General features: G+C 37.6%; 1 protein-coding gene and 1 long non-coding RNA gene across 3 annotated transcripts in view; one reads left to right on the top strand and one right to left on the bottom strand.

The window, feature by feature from the left end:
* RERG (RAS-like, estrogen-regulated, growth inhibitor) overlaps nucleotides 1-19,915 on the top strand; it is a 125,832-nt gene that overhangs the window by 62,971 nt on the left and 42,946 nt on the right. The window lies entirely within an intron of this gene.
* Nucleotides 7,419-10,782, bottom strand: LOC105520583. The gene is made up of 3 exons (XR_001003157.1): nucleotides 10,635-10,782; nucleotides 8,370-8,471; nucleotides 7,419-7,506 (listed from the first exon to the last, which is right to left on the bottom strand). It is a non-coding gene; the product is annotated as an uncharacterized LOC105520583 (long non-coding RNA).

The following is a 19,915-nucleotide window of genomic DNA, read 5'->3' as shown; positions in this document are numbered from 1 at the left end:
AAGAGCTATAATCTCCACCTACATTCTGTGATGTTTCAACAAAAGGTTGAAACTAGGGATCCTCATTAACACAACCAGGGGCTCAAGGGCAAGTAATACTCTTATTGCTTCAGCAAAGATCATAAAAATTCTTAGCAAAAATCTAGGCTTAACATGAACATCCCCATAAAAGCTATTGCTAATAGGAAGAATGGAAACTCTTCACAATATAAACGTATGTTATAGGACTCTAAGGTCTAGAGCAATATTGTAAGGAGGTCTAGGTTCCATTTTTCACAGTGGCAGGAATTAGCTGTGTGATGATAGGCAAGTTTATCTTTCTGAGATAATTTTCACATTTGTGAAATAAGGGAATTGGACCAGGTCATCTTTAAGAACGCAGAAACATAAAGCTGAAATCACACCGTAAATTTATTTGGTTGTGTTTTTAAAAAATTCTTCATGCCTTATTTTCCTTCCTTGAGAACAAAAGATCTCTTCATGTATACAGAAGAAAAGCTTCTCTGCTGTCTTTTCTCACTTCAGTACTCCCATCCATAGTATTACCATTTATGTTTTTGACCAATGAATGTATGATGCTTATGTATAATGGGACATGTATGATAATTAGGGATCTTAATCATTCCTTCATCATAAAAGCAATGCTATAGGACCTATCTCTAAGAATGAGAGAAAACTCTAATGGGGTTCTTAATTATGGATTTTAAGCCTGTATAGTTAATATTTATGTGCCCAAGCTCTCCCCAACCCTCTTAGCTGGAGGATTTATCTGATATATTGTGAGATTTGATCTCCTGATTTCTTTTTCTATTCTGATTGACCCAAACCATACTTTGTCCTGGCAGCAGTCCTTGGCCAGGGCTGTGCCTGGGCCTTGGTTCACTCAGTGTATAACCAGAGTAGCCTACCATTTCAGCAATGAGATTTGGGTCCTTTAGCCCTCAAACATTCCTCTTCCCATTGCTTTGCTCTTGTTCTGTGTAAGTATCTTGAAATTCATAAGAGATTCATTTTGATTAAGGTAGTAGTCTCATTTTTCAAGTCTTTCTTTAGACAACACTTCCTCAGAGAAACTTTCCATTCCTACCACTAGTCTAAGTTAGAGTATATTTCTACAATGCTCTCGAATCTCCTTACCCAAGGGTACAGGTACTGAAGATACTGGGTTTAAATTTTGCCTCCGCCTCTTGGTAACTGTATGAAAAGTATTTAAGCTTCACAAGACTTAATTTTTAAACCTGTGAAATGGGAATAATAACAGAATATACTTCATATGTTTTGGGAAGAGGATTTTTAATGCAGAATACTTACAACAGTGCTTGGCACATGGTAAATGGTCAATAATATGGTTTGTTGTTGTTATTAGTAGTAGTATTGTTAGTATTGATTCTTTAATTATATATCCTTACCACCAGATAGTAACCTGCATGAAGGCAGAGACCATAGGTCTTGTGTGTGGTTCAAATCCAGGCTCCTAAGATAGGGTCTGATTCAGAATAGGTGCTTGATAAATAATCAATCAAGTGAATGACTGAGTCTCCAAAATTGCTTTCTAAAATGCATGTGCTTCCGCGAGAATTAATTGAGTACATCAGCTATTCATGGTGAGTGAAGGGGATCTGGCTGGTTCCTGAACAGGCAAAATGTTAATGGGAAGAAGGAGGAAGGGAGGTCCAGAGTGTTTGGTGAACAGGTCTGTGCACCATACAAGGGGCTTTCAGGAAATAGTTTATTATTCCTGAGACAGGAGAGGACCTAAGGAGAAGATGAACGTTCTCCAAAGAATACACTTATTGACTGATGTTTTCCTTGGGTTGGTCCATACATAGAGATTATATTGTGTGACAGACACAGTGGCATACCTTATTTGTACTAGATAGAGCTCAACACTAAGTGATGCCCCTGTTTCTCTCTTTTTTTATTTTTCTTTTTTTTTTTCCTTTTTTCCTGAGATGGAGCCTCACTCTGCCTCCCAGGCAGCAGTACAATGGCGCTCTCTCGGCTCACTACAGCCTCCACCTCCTGGGTTCAAGCAATTCCCCTTCCTCAGCCTCCCGGGTAGCTGTGACTACAAGCACACGCCGCCACACCCGGGTAATTTTTGTATTTTTAGTGGAGATGGGGTTTCACCGTATTGGTCAGGATGGTCTTGATCTCCTAACCTGGGGATCTGCCTGCCTCGGCCTCCCAAAGTGCTGGGATTACAGGCATGAGCCACCGTGCCCAGCCGATGCCGCTGTTTCCGAGTATTATTCCCTAAGGCTTTAATGCTTGCTGAGCAACCCCTGATGTATTTTTCCAATTCAGTTCTTACATTTCCACCTCCACTATGCTGCCATCCAAGCTGTGGGGATGCATTGATTCTTGACTTCCAGCATTCTATGTAATGCCTTGAACAAAGCATGATCATAATTAATATAATTATTTTTCATATGCAAAGTATTTTATCGTGGCAGTATCTCTTTTGATCACTAAAATTACCCTGTGGGATAAATAATGTAAATATTACTGTCATTTCTATTTTAGACATGAAATCTAAGGCTACACTCCAAATTCTGCATACCTTCTGCTGTGTGATTTTTTTCCTGTTTCCTTTATAGATGGAGCCCTTAACAAAAGTTTTGAAAAATGCTTAGCAAAAGTTTTCTTAAAAGCCCTGTTTCAGCTGCACCTGAGATGCCTTGCCCCTGCTGCAATCCCTGCGTGCCTCATTTCAGCTGGTCAAGCGGCCAGTACCCACGCATGGTTACCATGCTGCCCAGCGAGGGTCACAGTGCTCTGTACTTAGAATTCATGAAATACACCATCTAACACTACTCTTTTCAGTACAATATCAAGAGAAGAATTCAAAACAAAAAATGACCAAAATGTGTGCATATATATACGCACACATATAGACATGTACAAATAAAAACTGCTCAACTGTGGAGAACTGTACTTAACTATTATAATGAAACAGATTTGCTGTTTTATACAAGTGGAAATTTGGTATAGATACTAAATGGTTGTGTTCATTTTTCCCTCTATTTTCCAAAATGTATGATAATCTCTACTGCTGTCTTCCTTCTTATATTGACAATGGAATATCAAAATTTTCTCAATTGTCTTAGGCCAAGATGCATTAAATCTCACCCTTTTCCATTGTTTGGAAGATAAATTTGGTTGGAATTTTTTGTTGTTGTTTGTTTTGTTTCCATTAAGATTTTTTAAATTGTATCAATAAATGTATATGTGTCCAAATCAAAAACTTTTATTTAAAAACCAAAAATCCTGGTAAGCCAAATATGAAGTTTAAAATATATAGTTAAATCAATAATAATTCTCCCTTCTGTAAAAGAAAAGAATCATCTTTATGTAAGAACTAAAATATATTTCTGTACTAGTAAGGCAAAAAAATAAGGCAAAAGCATGAAGTACTATTGTGGTTTTACACCACAAATGGTGGGGACTTGCCAAGAGGGCACAAGAGCCAGCTTGAAAGGGCTCTCACTGGCTTTACTTTGTCTCACTGAGACAAAGTAAATAATGTCAGTAATGGATCACAATCCATTGAACAAAAACAAAGAATACATAGGTCCCTGTTGATATAAACAGTAAGTGTATAAAAAAATCAATGGGGAGAAAGACAAGTTCTTTCTTACAATAGAATATCAACCAATAAAGGCAGAAGAAATGACAAGTTCGAAAACTATCATTCGGAAATTATCAAAATAATTGATTCAGGTAGGAGCCACCAGTGGAGGCTGAAACTAATGAGTGAAAGTGTGGTGAGGACCAGGATATTTACACAGTTTCAAAATATCTTTCACAAATTGCTTATTAATTACCAGATAGAAAAATAATAACTTTACAGTGGAAAATTCTAAAAAAAATGCCACCTTAATAAAATAAAGTTCATGTCACCGATGATGGGATAGGCCAACAACATATGCCTCCTGATATGAAGCACTAAGAAGGACACACATCACTCTAGCATTTTTGCTCCAAAATACCTAATCTGAATCTAATTATGAGGAAGTATTAGACAATTGAGGGACATTTTAGTCTGTCTCTCTTCAAAAACTGTGCACTCTTCAAAATTCCTTATACTCTCCAAAAATGGCAAAGTTGAAATATCCTTAAAAAAAAAAAATACTGAGAGGCCAGGCACAGTGGTTCACATTTGTAATCCCAGCACTTTAGGAGGCTGAGGTAGGTGGATCACTTGAGCCCAGGAGTTTGATCCCAGCCTGGGCAACACAGTGAGACCCCATCTCTTAAAAAAATGCAAAAATTAGCCAGGTGTGGTGGTGTGTGCCTGTAATCCTAGCTTCTTGGGAAGCTGAGGTGGGAAGATCACATGAGCCCAGGAGGTCGAGGTTGCAGTGAGCCAAGATCACAGCACTGTGTTCCAGCCTGGATGACAGAGTGAGATTCCAACTCAAAAAAAAAACCAAAACCAAAAACAAAACAAAACAAAAACTGAGGAACTATTCCAATTTAAAAGAGTGTAAAGAGTTGTAACAACTAAATGCTATGTTCAGTCCTACATCAGATCCTGGACCAAGGAGAGGAAAGTGACTAGAAAGGACATTATTGGGACAATTGAAGAAATTCAAATATAGACTGTGGATTAGATAATGTTATTGCATCATGTTAAATTTTCTGATGTTGATAACTATATTTTTGTTATCTTACAAAATATATTTATTATGAGGTATAGATATTGAAACACTTAACGGTAAGGAGGCAAAATGTCTCTAACTTATTCTCAGGTGGTGCAGAAAAATGTGAATATGTGTGTGTATATGTATTTATTTATACTATATATTTATATATGTATAGAGAGAAGAGAGAGTGAATGATAAAACAAATGGGAAAAATGTATAAACAGTTTGTGGATCTGGATAAACAGAATATGAGAGTTATGTAATCTTTCCTCATAGCTTTTTTCTACATTTGAAAATATGTCCAAAAGAGTGACAAAAAAATGTTGAAAAGCAAAATTTTCTCATCAGTAAAGGTAGCCATTTACATTTCACTGTGATGGAAAAGAAAAGCCTGGCTTATTCAAATAAGCAGCCAAAGCTCTTATTTCCTAGTCATCAGTTATCTTTGTGTGCTTTGAAGTTAGGGTTATCTTTCATGTTTGTATTGTTTTTATTTGTTTGTATCTGTAAGTATAATGTGGGAACCAAAAGGAGTAAAAATGGGACACTCTGGTAAGTTATCGCTACCACTTTAGGGGACAGGAAGCAACTGACAAGCTTTAACACTACATTTTCATGGTCATTTCCCAAGAGTGGCCATAAATTACATCCTTCAAGTCAGTCCCAACTAGTGGGAATTCATATGAAAAATTACTTGCTAGTTCTCAAGCTTCTTGCATGTCCCTCTTGACATTTTGTCATAGGAAAACTGGGGGTGGATGGATTGTAAAATATTTCTCAACATTACCAAACATTTTAAAGATGATACCAGACCTACACTCATATCTGCTGATTACAAATAATTCTAAGCTATTCTGGTATGCCCTGAGCATCTGTCTTATATGCAAAATAAGTGGCCTCTTCTGTTTTCTCCTGTCTTCTGGAACAGTCTGTCTCTTTTCAAAAACTGTCTATTCTTCAAGTTTCATTCGTACAATGCAGAATGAAAAACAGAGGCCATCTACTAAAGTGGAAAATCTAGAGCAACTCCAAGAAAAGAGGCTGAAAGAAAAGACAGGCTGAGAGATGATTGACAGACTTGAAGATAGTTTCCATTTTCCCATTTTGCAACAAGGGCAATGGCTCCTCTAACAACAAAGCCTGAGTTAGCATTTTATCATATATTACCTCATTTAATCCCCTCAATATCTCTATGAGATAGGCACTATGTTTATCCCTATTTTGTAGCTCAGATATAGGTTTAGAGGTTTAGAGAAGTAAATAACTTGTCAAATGTGAGTAGTAGGGTTGAGATTTGCATGAGTAGTAGGGTTGAGATTTGCACGAAAATGTGCCTGACTTCAGGGTCTGACTAAGCTTAAACTGTCTTGCTTTATTGATTATATTGATCACTCTACTTCTTTCTCCTGAGAACTCGCAAAGCAATGATAATACCATTCGGCTCTTGCACAATTTGTTGTACATTCTTGTTTAGAAAGAAAATACTAACAACTATTAGAGATTTTCTGAACCTAGAGATTTCATTAACAAGCATTCCTCAAGTCTACAGGTCAAATGTTTTGATACTCACAATGTTACTTCTTGTGAAAATTTTGAAGTGATTTCTGTATCATCAGAGAGATAGAGATTAAATTGACACTATTTTAAAAGTTGGTGATTGTACAATTGCATGAAAGCTGATGTGGTATTTATGGTAAACTTCCGTATCAGAATGGGTAAGCCTCTACGGCAGGGTTCTTAACCTGAACCCCAGATCCAGCAAAGGGTCCACAGGTAGATTTCAGGGGGTCTGTGGACTTGTATGGGAAAACATTTCATCTTCATTTCCACGCACCCTTAAATGGCATTTGGCACTGCCTTCCATGATAAATGTAGAAACAATTCTACAGTGTAGCAATACCTGTGACTTTGTCCCTAATAGAAATGATGGATATTTCCATTCGTATCAGTTGTTGCTGATATCTCAAAATGTTATTTTTAGTCATCATTAATGTGAAATCATAATTAATAAGCTCAACACCAGATTATACTGAACATATTAATAAAGAATATAATTACTATCACCTATTTATTTTTAAAAATGTTTTTGTAACAGTATATCAATATTTCTAAATATTTTTATAGAGATATTTCAACCTAGTTGATTTTATTTGTAATGACATATATTTTATATATATTTAAAAGTATTATTATGAGAAATAGTTCACAGGCTATGCACAAATGGTTCACAGCACAAAAAGAGTGTAGGATCCGGTTCTAGAATATAAACTTCATTGTAGCCCTAGTGGAGAATACCTTGGTTAACAACTAGCTGCTTTCAGAGTCCCCTGGGGGCCCTGCAGTGACCCCAGGAGTAGAGAAAGGCTGTAAATGCTAGAACAAGAGAATTGTCAGGTACTACCAAGCAGCCCTACCCAGCCTTCCCAATTAGAAGAGACGAGTCCCCCAATCCCACCCACTTTCAGGTCCTAGTTTCTGCCCAACCACATTATCTGTTCTTCTTACTCAATTTTAATGAAAGCGGCTCTTCTGGCAACAACTTCACTGCGACCCCAGTGCTCTGGGGAGCTGGGCCTGTGTCAGCAGGCCACAGGGGTGGATGAGAGCCAAGACTTTTGTGATTGCCTCCACCCTCGTTTTCCTGTGGAAACGCAGCTCAGAAGGACTATGCTGGAGGGTTGATCAGCTTAGTTTAATATTTGCTTTGCGGAAACCTTAAGTTGTCCTTTTAAGTGTCATTTTCTCTCATTTCATTTTTTTAATCCTTTATTTTCCAACAGACTGGTTCTGGTCACACCTACCGAGGTGGCACCAGGTGTGTGCATGTTTTTCCGAAAGTTACAATGCAGTATAGACACTGGAAAATGAAGATGAAAAAACACAGTGGTGTTAGATTACTTCATATACTTCAACACTATGCCTGCTTTTTCCCTTCATTTTTAATTGCCTGTTTTATATTCATTATTTAGTTTTTTTTTTCCAGTCTGAATATCTCTTAGCTGAGTTTCTTATCCCAATTAATCATTTTATACATACCCTGGTTTCTTTTCCAAGTCTCTTTGTAAAGCAAGAATCAATGTGAGGTGTCAGTGTCTAAAGCCTTCACACTTAGCAGCTTAACATTTTAAAAACTGAAAATACACAATACTACAATTTCATTTAAATTAACTATTCTAAAGCTCCTCCATCAAATATTAGGAAAGACCCTTTTGAAGTTTCATGTATTTTAAAGATTCTAGTTATCAAAATTCTGTTTGCATAATAGTCTTTAAGTTGCCGTCTCACCTAAATAAGACCCAGAGGCAGTCTTTATGAACATGATTGCTGAGTGAGACTGAGACGGATTTCAGCCTACATTGATTGTCCTATTTGGCTGGAGACCAATGAGCTGCCACATCATGTACGCACCAGAAGACTGGCTATGTTCTTTGGCTATCAGTGGATGTCCATGGTTGCTGCTTGTAATTGCAGTGTTTTTCCCATTCTGCAAATTTCTCATTAATCGGGTTACTTTAGCTATTTGGCCAAATATTCCTCAAAGAAAATGAAATACAATCAATCCCTGTTTCTTTTTCTGATTATTGGAGACACTGCTCTCCTTCAAAGGGAACAATAATCAAAGTAGAATTTATATTTGGCTTCATAATGCCATATGTGAGTTTTTCCACCAGATTTGCCCTCTTAATTGCTTTGGTCTGGCAAACTTTAAAAGGAACTTGCCTTATGTGGACGGCAGTATGAGGTTGTCCAGAACCGAACCGGGTGGTTGGGCAATCTGAACAAAGCTTCTGTGCTCTATTGATTGCCAGGGAGACTCGGGGGCTAAATGGCAAGCCAAAAGACAAGAATTCAGAATATATAACTGTACTAGTTTGCTAGCACTGCCTTAACATAGTACCACAAGCTCGGGGGCTTAAACAACAGAAATTTACTGCCTGATGGTTCTGGAAGCTAGAACTCCAAAAGCAAGGTGTCAGAAGGATCGGTTCCTTCCAAAGTCTATAAGGGAGAATCTATTCGCTGCGTCTCTCCTAGCTTCTGGTAACCTCAGGCCATCCTTGGCTTGCAGATGGTGTTCTCCTTATGTTTCCATATCATCTCTCTGTGTGTGTCTGTCTCTGTGTCCAAATTTCCACATTTCATAAGAACATAGTCATATTTAATTACTTAGGACTTACCCCAGTGAAATCATCTTAGCTTGATCATCAACAAAGATCTTCTTTTTAAATAAGGTCACGTTCACAGGTACTAAGATTAGGGTTCCAATGTCCTTTAAGGAAACACAATTCAACCCATAACACTATCTATCTCGAAAAATCACCAGAGAGGATGATTTAGCCATTGGTAAGGTTGATGCAAATCATATAATTTCCCTTCAGTCAATGCATTTATTCTAGGTGCCATATTTAGATGATAGGCTGCCAAAAGTAATGCACCGTGAATATTCTTGTTCTGTATATTATAAAAGTTATTCAGTTATTCCTGGATTTTCCAGGAACTGTGGTTTTCTATTTCCTTATGAACCTCAATGGTATTTTTCTGAATCTTACTGTTTTCCTTCTATTTATAAATACTAGACTCTCCCACTTTAAGCAAATGTCTAAAGATTGGGGTAAAAGATCTCTTTTGTGAGCAAAGTGCATGTCTGGGGCCCTGTTATTTGAGAAATTTAAGATCATCCATTTCAAACATTCAAAGTCTATACTGTTGGTTCATATTTTTCACTATCTGGAACAGTAACCTTCACAGTGGTTAGCTGCGTTCTCTAAAAGTCACAGATAATTGTTATCACATTTAAAATCAAGCACCCATCACAACTCCCCCATTCTTTCTTTTAGGAAAACCTACAGAAACCTTGGATGACCTTAAGACTCTATGGAAAGGCTGGAAAAACACTGACACAGAAAACAAATGTGTAACAAGTCACATTTTTTCCATTACTTAAGGGAAATTGTGGTCCTAATTTTTTTCTTAATCTCTCTGCTAAGTCTAAATATGTGACTCACCCAAACTACCTCATTCTTAGACCATAAATATTAGGAGTGATGACTTATAAGGGGGTCATGTTCATGTGTGGTAAGTAAATACTTGTCTGCACATATTAATTTAACAAGAAAATGGCATTTTCCTAAGTAGCATAACATCAGAAACAGTAGAGAATTTAATATAAGTAAAAAGTAGTGTTATTTTTGAAGAAAATTATTATGAGGAAAGAATTCATTTTTTTCAATGAGTAATATAATATTAGGCTTTAATACCTAAGAACATGCAAGCTAGATCTGGTTCCAATCCAAAAAAGTTCTATGAAACCTCAAATACTATGTGAAGGCTAACTTTTAAAAATATATTTCTTCAGAGCAAATTTCTATTCCTAGTCCATGGGAAACCACAGGGAGGTGCTCCAGCTGGACTGGTTTCCTCAATTCGAGTCATCCTCGTCCAGTTTCCTTCTTAGGGCACTGCTACATGAAAACCTGATGTGTTTGTGTTCTTGCAGCAAACTTCTACTGTGTCCTATCTTGGCTCAGGCAGGACAAAATGAGGCTCTCCATCTCTAGGAGGTGGCTTGCTTCAGAGCCTTCTCTGTCCAAAACAAGAGTTTTTCCACTTTGTTTCTCTGTAGGCTTTTGAAATTAGAGGGGAAACACTATGGATAATAGCTTCAGAAAATATGAAAAGCCCACCTATTACAGCAGATGGGACTGAAGTATCGGTCCATATCTAAGGCAGGTGAACTGGTGCATTTGAAGCATTCCAAGTCAGTAGGACAGCCAGAAATATGAAATGAAAGGCACTAGTTTTCCTTAGCAATAAAATTTTGACTCCTATGACTTTGCTAATGCTGTGTTCTGCTTTCCTTTCTGCCTCTTCTATTTGTACAACCTTCTGCGCCTTCCTCAGATGGCTTTCCAAAACATCTGTGGGTAATATTCCCTTCAGTGAACAGCAATGGTACTTAACAGTGCAAAACGAAACAGCATCTACCTTCTGCAATTTATAGTTCCCGAGTTATTTCATGTGCCTTGTGGTTATCTCAGAAGCCCTTTATTAATCTCCCAACTGTAGGCAAGAAGGTGGTCTTGTCATCATGGTAATAACTTCAGTACTTAGCGCATGGAACACAGCATTTCTTGTAAAATATTTTTACAATCAAATGGTTGCAGCAATTTTAAAAGAGTCATAACAGTAAAGGTAGCATGCAGTTCATGAATTCCTTCATCAGGAGGAAAAGACTGACCTGATTTATAAAGGCAAAGGAAGCATAATAAAAGTGGAATTCTGTTAAGCTAACCATATTAGCTCTCTTTGCTTAGAGTTAGGGGGTGTTCAATGTTTCCCAAGAAAACTTTGTATATTCTGGCAGTGCCCTCTGGTGGATGATTTACAATGATCCACTACCACTCAGTTCCTGGACATTACATTTCACCTGAAAGATTTCTACCTTTTGTCACCACTTAGCATTTCCCACCCCCCCATCTCAGGATGAATAGTGTTTTCTTTCAACGTTTCTTGAGTATCTACATCTACCATCTACAACAAATGCCACTGGATTGTGGTTTGTAAGGAGTATCTAAGGTGAATTCTAGCAAAGTGAATATCAGTTTCTACCATTTATTACTTTCAAAGTCATCAAATTGCTAATATGGGTGCAATTTGGCTGTTGCGTGGAAACGCTTGGCTTGGGTGTGTTTATGTCAATGGTTCAAAGCTGTGGACTGTGTATCTGGCAAGCTGCTTCCACGAAACAAAGGAGAAATAAGCATGTTTTCCATTTAGAAGACATGTGGTTCTTATTGCCTTACCGAGATTGGTTTTTGTTTTGCTTTGTTTTATTTTCAAAGTCAGTTTTCCACTATAAAATTAATGTGTTCATTATAGAAAATGTAGAAAATACAGAGGAAAAATATCACCCATAGTCACAAGAAAACCAAGATTGATTGTGGACGTAGCCTACGGAGGTAGAATGCTTCCCTGGGGTAGATTTTAGAAGCAGCCTCTAGTGAACCAAAGAGGAGCATGGCATTAACCTTCCACAAGCTGTTTTCTCTATTTATAAAATAAAATAACAATATTGCATGTATTATGTACTTTCATTTGCTGTCTCAAATTCGGTATGGAGATTGCATAATAATAATAGCAGCCATTTATTCAGCACAGAATTTCAAAGCCTAAACCTAGAGTTGCCCTTTGCCTCCTGGAGAACAGCAGTTCAGCCCACACTCAATTCTTCCCTATAACCTCCCACATCTCTGCCAAGATTTATTCTTGTAATAGTAATAACTGCTGTTTAACAGGTCCTTATTACACATGAGAATGCGGTGATTAATATGCAGCCTGTTTGAATTTCAATTCTGGCTTTTCCACCTAGTAGGTGAGAGATCTTGGATGAGTAATGAAAGTCTCTGCTTCCGTTTCCTTTATTGTAAAATAAACGCCCTGCCCCACAAGGGTTTTTGGAGAAAATTAAGTCCCTAGAACAGAGCTGGGAACATGGGAAGGACTCTATAAATGTTAGTTATCATTATTAACATATTATGATATATTAGTCATGATACTAAGTTCATTATTATGCCATTTACTCCTCATAACAATCCTATGAGTTAGATATTCTTTATCCCTGTTTCAGGTAATGAAAATAAAACAGAGAGCTCCAATGACTTGCCCAAATCACATGGCAAGTTACAATGTTGAGCCTAGATATGAGCCTACATTTGATGGTCTGTAAAGTTTGAGCTCTCCATCTTGTTTTGGCTCTGATAGGTTAGCTATTATTTTGCTTGTTTGTTTAATTTGTATTGAAGGATAAAATATATTTAATATATAAAAATGCATAGATCCTAAGTTTAAACCTGTGTAAATATTCCCAAATGAAAAACGCCTGAGATACCATCACCGCATCTTTACCAGATCCCAAAATATCTCCTTGTGCCTGCATCCAAAAGTGACTACTAAGCTCCCTTCTAATATCATAGGTGTGTTCCAAAAGTGAGCAGTCTTGGCCTTGTATCTACTCTCCCTCTCCCTTCTTTCCCCCAGTAGCCTTCAGGGGGTTTCATAGAGCAAAGCTGCGTAGTAGGAGAACCACTGTCTATATCCTGGATATGCAAATGCATTCATCTCAGTAAGTTGTAACTCTCAGGAAGGAAGGATTCTAAGGCCGTAGAGCACAAAGGAAAGTATGCCATGATCAATTAGTAATGTCTGTCATGGGCACGAAATGAGGATGGTGGAGGTCTGTAGGCTGGTCCTAAACACGATTTATGAACAGAAACAACTTTTCTTGAAAGTATTTTATTTTCTATCATTTCTAAATCCAGTGTCCATGTGAATTGGCATGTTAGCGTAATCAAGCTGTTGGCTATTTAGTACAAATAGGCTAAATATTAACCTAGGAATCACCTAGGTGCATGTAACTTTCTGCATTTGTCCAGTAGATCTTTTGGGAGAAATTACCCGGAAGTAGAATTCCTTTCATTAAAGTCTCCACCCTCTTCTATAGAAGTAGCACTCTGCCCCTCCAGTATGCAACACAGGTCACATTCTGCCATGAGCTAGTGTTATTAGTGAACATCTTTCTCCCCATCAGAACTGCAAAGCCCTTGAGTGCTAATTCTGTCTTGTGCTTTCATGTATCATCCACCTCCCCTCCCACCAGTGCCTAGCACTGCTGTTTTCTTTGTTCATAGTAGGTGTGGATACATTTTGTTGGCTTTAAATATAAAGATACATTTTACTATTAATATTTTAAGATATGTTAAGAATTAAGTATCAGAATCCAGTCTATATAAGGAAAGCCTGAGATGAAGTAATAAAAAAGATGAAAATTTTCTTGATTTTTCAGGAAGAAAAAATAAGCAAATAAACACAGCCCCGTTTTTCTCAGTCACTACTGGATATTGAACATTAGGAGTTAAAGGACTACAAATGAATTTAATGAAACTGTTGCCCAAATGATTGATGTTCATGTACAGACCAAAATTTCAGTGCTAAATAGACATGTTAATAATGATGCTGCAATATACGAGTATTTAAAAATCTCTAAATTCCTGGGCAATTAGTAGTTGTAATAAAAGTGACTTTTTCTCATTCACTTCATGACTCCTCAATGTCTCTGCACTTGCTTGGCATCAGTGGCTTATTTAACAAGTCACTGCACACAACTTGTATTCCTTAATAATTAATACACTTAGATTATTCCTTACAAAGTTTCCTATGCTTACATGGACAGAAATATATTCCCAGTGTCTTAGGTTTGATTCTTGCAACACTCAGCTCCATGTTCTTTCAGAAACAGGAGGCTCACTGTAGCTGACCAGCACAGGCATAGTCCTTCATTTGCTGTTTGTTTTCTAGATCATTTCCCACCCTCATCCCCGCCCCTTTCTACCTTCTTTATTCACACCTTCTTGTTTTATTCCAATTAACATTTCCAGTCTTCCTTTTGAAAATCCCAGAAGTCCCCATAATGGCCAGTCTGCCTAGCCTTCTGGGTGTCTTCTGACTTTATTACCTATAGTTCACTTGTAATTTGTTTTGTTTTGAATCCACCTATATATAGCCTCGTCTTTTGGAAAACATCTCTCTCTGGCTTTTTTCTCTCAGTTCACATTATCGAAGAATATATTCCACTCACTCCCTGGGCTATAAGGATGTAATTATACTGATCAGACAGACTCCCTGGCTTTGGTTTGCAGAATATGACTTTACACAAATATTGTAAATCAAAATGATTAAAATCTAGGTCTGCAAATGAACATCATTTCCACTTCTGCAGTGTTTCCTTGTGTCTACCCACTCTGTAAGTGGAGATCCCAGATTTGGACACGCTTCCATGTTATTCTGGGAGAATCTGATATATGTTTTATGTGTTTCCTGTACACAGGTTAATATTATCCACTGAGACCCATAGATGTGCTGTCCAATTCCTGAGACTTATTTTTGATTGTGTAGAAATCATAGAAGGATTCCTTTCCATTTTAAATGAACATACATTTTCCCAAGTAGAAAACAATTCCATGGTCTCTCTCTTTTTGGTTCAACATCTAAATACACGAATTTCTTACAATTTACCTCTTAGTTTGTTCACCTCTGATCCTTAGTTGAACATTCTGGGGTAATAGTGTGTTTGCTTTTGAATGTTCCTAAACAAGTTGTCACGTTTTGAAACAGGTGTTCTAGATTAGTGGGCATAATTTCAGATACATATTCTATATGTATATGTATTTTAAAACAAAGTTTCAATTTCCCTGCCCTCACTATTCTTGAAAATAAATATACATATGTAGAACTACAGTTAGGAAGTGATTCCACTTTTTCTCCATCTTTATTCAGACTGTTTTGTACTGAATTAACTAAAAATTGTTCCCCCAAATAAATACCCATCTCGTTTGGCTTGTAAAGACAGTTTTAGTGAAACACTGTTACAAAATGCTTTTTTTGCTGAAAGCAAATTTTACAATAGAAATGATGTCCATTTGCAAATCTAGATTTTAATCATTTAGATTTCTAATATTAATGTAAGGTCATATAATTCTGCAAACCAAGGCCAGGGATTCTTTCTTGTCACCAGCGTAATTATAAGTTTCATCCAATGTTTACTAGGGGATGGTGAATTCATTTTGCTAAAATGAGATCTGGCATGAACCTTTACTCCAGGCTTAACTGAAATAAACATAGCCTTAATTTTTTTTTTTTTTTTGGCTTCACTAAATTAGATTTAGAAGCTGGACACAATTAAAAGCTTTAGAATGTCAAAAAGAAGGTGTGTTTGAAGGAGATGTAGGCTTTTCTTTTAAGAATATTTGAATAAAACCTAAAAAAAAATGAAACCAAAGAGAGGGGTTGTTAATGTAATATTTCCAAGTTGATTTACTTAAGGCTAATCTGCATATGTTTGTACTTCTCTCCAATCCAACGCAAAGGCCAAATCGCTGAAAGTAAACAGGACTCGGGAAGCTGCCTGCTCAGGAATTCAAAGCCTAGCCTTCATTCTGCTTTTAACTCGCAGCTGTCAGTTTAGATGGGTCCCATGCTCTGTGCCTGGGAGAGAGTGATCCACTTTACATGCCTATGGTTCTAACGCAAATGGAAAGAGTCATGTTGCACCTCACACAATGGTACACTAAATTGAATAGCCTGACCTTTCAAGTTGACAGTCCCAGATTTGATTTCCAACAGGGCAGCATGACTAGCTGTGAGAGCACAGGTTAGCTACTCAAGCCATGTAAACTTCAGTTACCTCATCAGTGAAAAGGGAATAAAATACAGACCTTACTTTGCAAGGATATTGTATGGAAAGAATGTATAGAGTGACTATGTAATTTATCATGCAAATCAGAAGTTTTGAGAGTGAAAAGGGCATTATTAAAAATTATGCTGGAATGATATCTGTAAAATATGGCTATCCCAGGCCAACGAGGAATATAAAATAACATAATACAGTATTACTATAAATTATTACATTAAATGTAAAATATATATCATGTTTACCATAAGATAAGGAGCCTGGCATATTGTAGCAGTTGGTTTCAGTTCCTTCATTTTTTATTTTGAAGCATTTAAAGTCTATTTAACACTTTTGTGTATTATGGCATTATGGCATTTGATAATCACAACAGTCTTGTAAGGCATTTCATTTTATCAATAAGTGTTAAGACTCAAAAAGCATTACTGCTTTTCTTGAGATTCTAAAGAGAGTAACAGAGCTAGGAGAAATCTAGTTTTATCTTTCCAAGCATAGTATTTTGTTTTTCCTTGTACGATTTCTCCCGAAGGGCTTGTAAACACATTGTCTATGCCATTATGGGTTCATGTGTCTGGTGCAAATTTCTCAATCAACCACTGTAGGCATGGAAAGCAATTGTAACTTTATTTTTTCTTAAAACGAGCTAATTTCTATCTTAACTTTTATTCTGTGTTCTGACCTGAAACTTGAAATTGTCCATTTTATGTGAATTCAGCCTAAAACTTCAGATTTCTCTTAGTGGGTTTATGGCCAATTCAGCCACCATGGGGTTCTGCTGTTGCTTCTTTACTCCCTGGTGTGAGATCTATAAGATACAAGGGCTTACGCCAAGCGCTGGAAGACCTTCATCATTTGATCAGACACAGCTGCCCCTCCGTGCTGCCATCCACTGAAGCACCTGAGCACACCTGCTGTTGAAATCGCCTTGTCAGATTGCAGCACGTGAACAGGTCCCGTGACTCTGATGGCGCACCTGCGGCACCCTCCGAGCCAGGGAGCTAGCATCGGACACGCCCCGGGCCCCATTTGCAGAGTGGCTCTGCGACCCTGTTTGAGATCCATCTGCCTGGCCATCCCGTGAGTGGTCCTTGTTCCTCCTTATCAAAGGGGATTTGGTGAGATCTCTCATGGCCCTGACAGGCTGTGAAGAAGAGGTTCCCCTTGTTCAAACTCCTTCAGAGTTAACCAGGAATTGCTCTGTGTCTTTCTTTTTCTTTAGTCTTGGGTCACTGGCTCAGCCTAAGAGGGAGGGGGTATAAATCCACATCAAAATTTCTCTTCCTTGCTTTTCTAACTCTCCTCTCTTCTTAGTCCAGAAAGGGTGTTTTTCTCAGGCCTCTGAGAAAGGGGTTGTTTGGGAACTGGGGGAGCAGAGGGTTCTTGTTAGACTCTAATTGTTAAAACCAAGACATTTGTCTGTTAAAATGTAGGAATGACGATATGTGGTTTCTATTTGCATCTGTGCTCTGGTTTACCTTCCCTATGGGGAGTGGAGATCAAGATCTAACAGAAAGAGAAGAAATGGAAAAAAGAAAAGGAAATTTTTCTGTTAAAAAACACTTAAGTAAATGCTTCACCACATTATTGCTCCCACTCACTTTACAACTTTCTGTCATTTTGTTCTAGTTCTGTTTCTCACAGCGTTGTGCATTTAAACCATATTTGGTACACTACTAAATAGTAGCTGGATATGTCATTAGATTTGTGTGATTCACAATGTTATCTTCAGACCAAATGATGACGGATAAATGTTTATAATGGGCCTGTCTCCATGAATTGTATGTGATTCAGAACCATTTGATAATAGCTTGAAAGCCTAGATTGACTCTCTGCATTGCCACCCCTCCCTATTCTGTTAAGCCCACTCCATCCACGCTGCCATCCACACCACTCGGCCAACAATTTCACACTGCCAAATCCAGTTCCCAGTTCTCATCGTATTTATTTGCAACATTTGAAATAAGTGATCAATCCCGTTTTCCACAAAAAACCTTCTTTGCACAATTTCCAGGGTTCTAAACTTTCCTGGTTTTCCTCCTACTTCCCCTTTCCAATCTCCGTCCCTCGTTTTTACCTCATCAGCCCAACTATTTAAAGTGCCTCAGAGTTCAGGGTACTCCTACGTCTATGCTGTCTTCAAGTGAACTCATCCAATCTTGTGGCTTTAAATAGCACCTTTATACTGACAAATTTGCGAATTTGTACCTCTTTCCTGAATTTCTGCCCTCAACTCCAGACTCTTGCACTCCATGGTCACGTAGCATCTCCATTGCATGTTTAAAAGATATTACCAAGTTATCTTGCACAAAATTGGTTTTTGGTCCCTACTCTCCAACCTGCTTTTCCTGTAGTCTTTCTTTATTTCAGGAAATGGAACTTCATCCTTCCAATTTCTTGGCCCACAAACCTTGGAGTCATCCTTCACTCCTTTTTTCCTGTCATACTCCACACCCTTCTTCACCTCCCCACTTACCTCTTCTTCTTCCACTTGCCCTGCTTTGTGCTCGCAATTCCAGCCACACTGGCAGCCTCTTGTTCCTTAAACAGGCCAAGTGCATGTCTGTCTGCCTCAGAACCTCTACAGTTGTCCTTCCTTCTGCCTGGAACATTGTATCACCAGATACTGGATGGCTCACTTAAATCGTTTGCTTTGGGTCTCTGCCTAGATGACATCTTGTTGGTGAAGCCTTCCTTGATCACCCTCCTTAAAATAATATACCAATCGAACCCCTCCAACTCGTCTTTCTTCTTCCTGCTTTACTTTTCTTCATAGCACTTACCGCCATATAACATACTATTTATTTATTTGGTTTTTGTTTTAATATGTTTTCCTGTACTAAAATCTAAAGACCATGAAGCTTAAGGGAAGGGCTTTCATCTGTTTACATGTCTAGGATCTACAGGAGCCTGCCACATTGTAGCTGCTCAATCAATATTGAATAAAATGAACGAACTCGGGGCCAGTACAGTTACTCAGCCACCAGCTCATTGCCACGCACATAGTAGGGTATTAATAAATATTTGTTTCATGAATGAATACAATGGCTTAAATCTATGAGCAGTTGTCTTGAACTCTAAAACTCACAGAAAATAATATATATGTATTATTACATATGTATGTATATATGATATATACAGCTAAGTGTATATATCATATATACATATGTGTATTATATATACATATATGGGTGTATATACATATATGTTTTTACTTTATATTATCCACAGTTTTTGTCTTTGTTCTGAGGTTTTCTAGGGAAAATCTCATTAATTACTGAAGAATTTTCTTTTAGTGTTCTTAAGCAAAAGCCTGGCACCTGTACTGGGTGGATGTGTTTGGTAATACTTACTAACACTAACCTATTACATTAACATACACACCAGCCCCCATCCTCCAGCAGAGCTTCAGACAGCATGTACAAAAGATCACTAAACCAAATCCTTTGGACTTGAAAGAAGGGTTCTGGGAAGTCACTTTTATTCTTTTTGTCTCCAAATGTACTCCTCCCTGTGGTGCAATTTGCTTTTCTACCTCACACTGTGAAGAAATGGGTTTGGAACAGCTAGAAGAAAGCTAACTAAGTTATGTGCTTTTGCCAGTATCTGTATCAAGACTTATGCCAGTTATTTCAAAATGAGAATATAACAGATGATGATAGTTTCAGAAAGTGAGTATAAAGAAACTTCAGGGTTTTTTTTAGGTGGTTTAACTACCTAAAATATCTTATGAGGGAGACTAGCTTTACATTTTTATTTCTTCTTTCCTACCCCGCCTCTCTCTTCTCTTTCTTGAGACCCAAAGTATTATTATCCAGAGAAATGCTAGAAAAAACAAAAGCAAAATAAAGAAGAGGCCAACTGATAAATCGCCACCAAACAGTCCAAAATCGATGCTTAAATTACAGTGCATGAGTCATATCAACCATATAGCTATATTAGGATCATGTGTAAAATAAATAAGCATAACACTCAGCTAAAAAAAAATAACAGGGGAAGCAGCAGAGACTTGTGCAGGCGCGAA

Source organism: Colobus angolensis, unplaced genomic scaffold (assembly GCF_000951035.1).
Source record: "Colobus angolensis palliatus isolate OR3802 unplaced genomic scaffold, Cang.pa_1.0 Scaffold11, whole genome shotgun sequence".
In the NCBI taxonomy this organism is placed as follows: domain Eukaryota; kingdom Metazoa; phylum Chordata; class Mammalia; order Primates; family Cercopithecidae; genus Colobus; species Colobus angolensis.
Note: the sequence above shows the minus strand (reverse complement) of the source record. Positions and strands in the feature narration are given on the sequence as shown.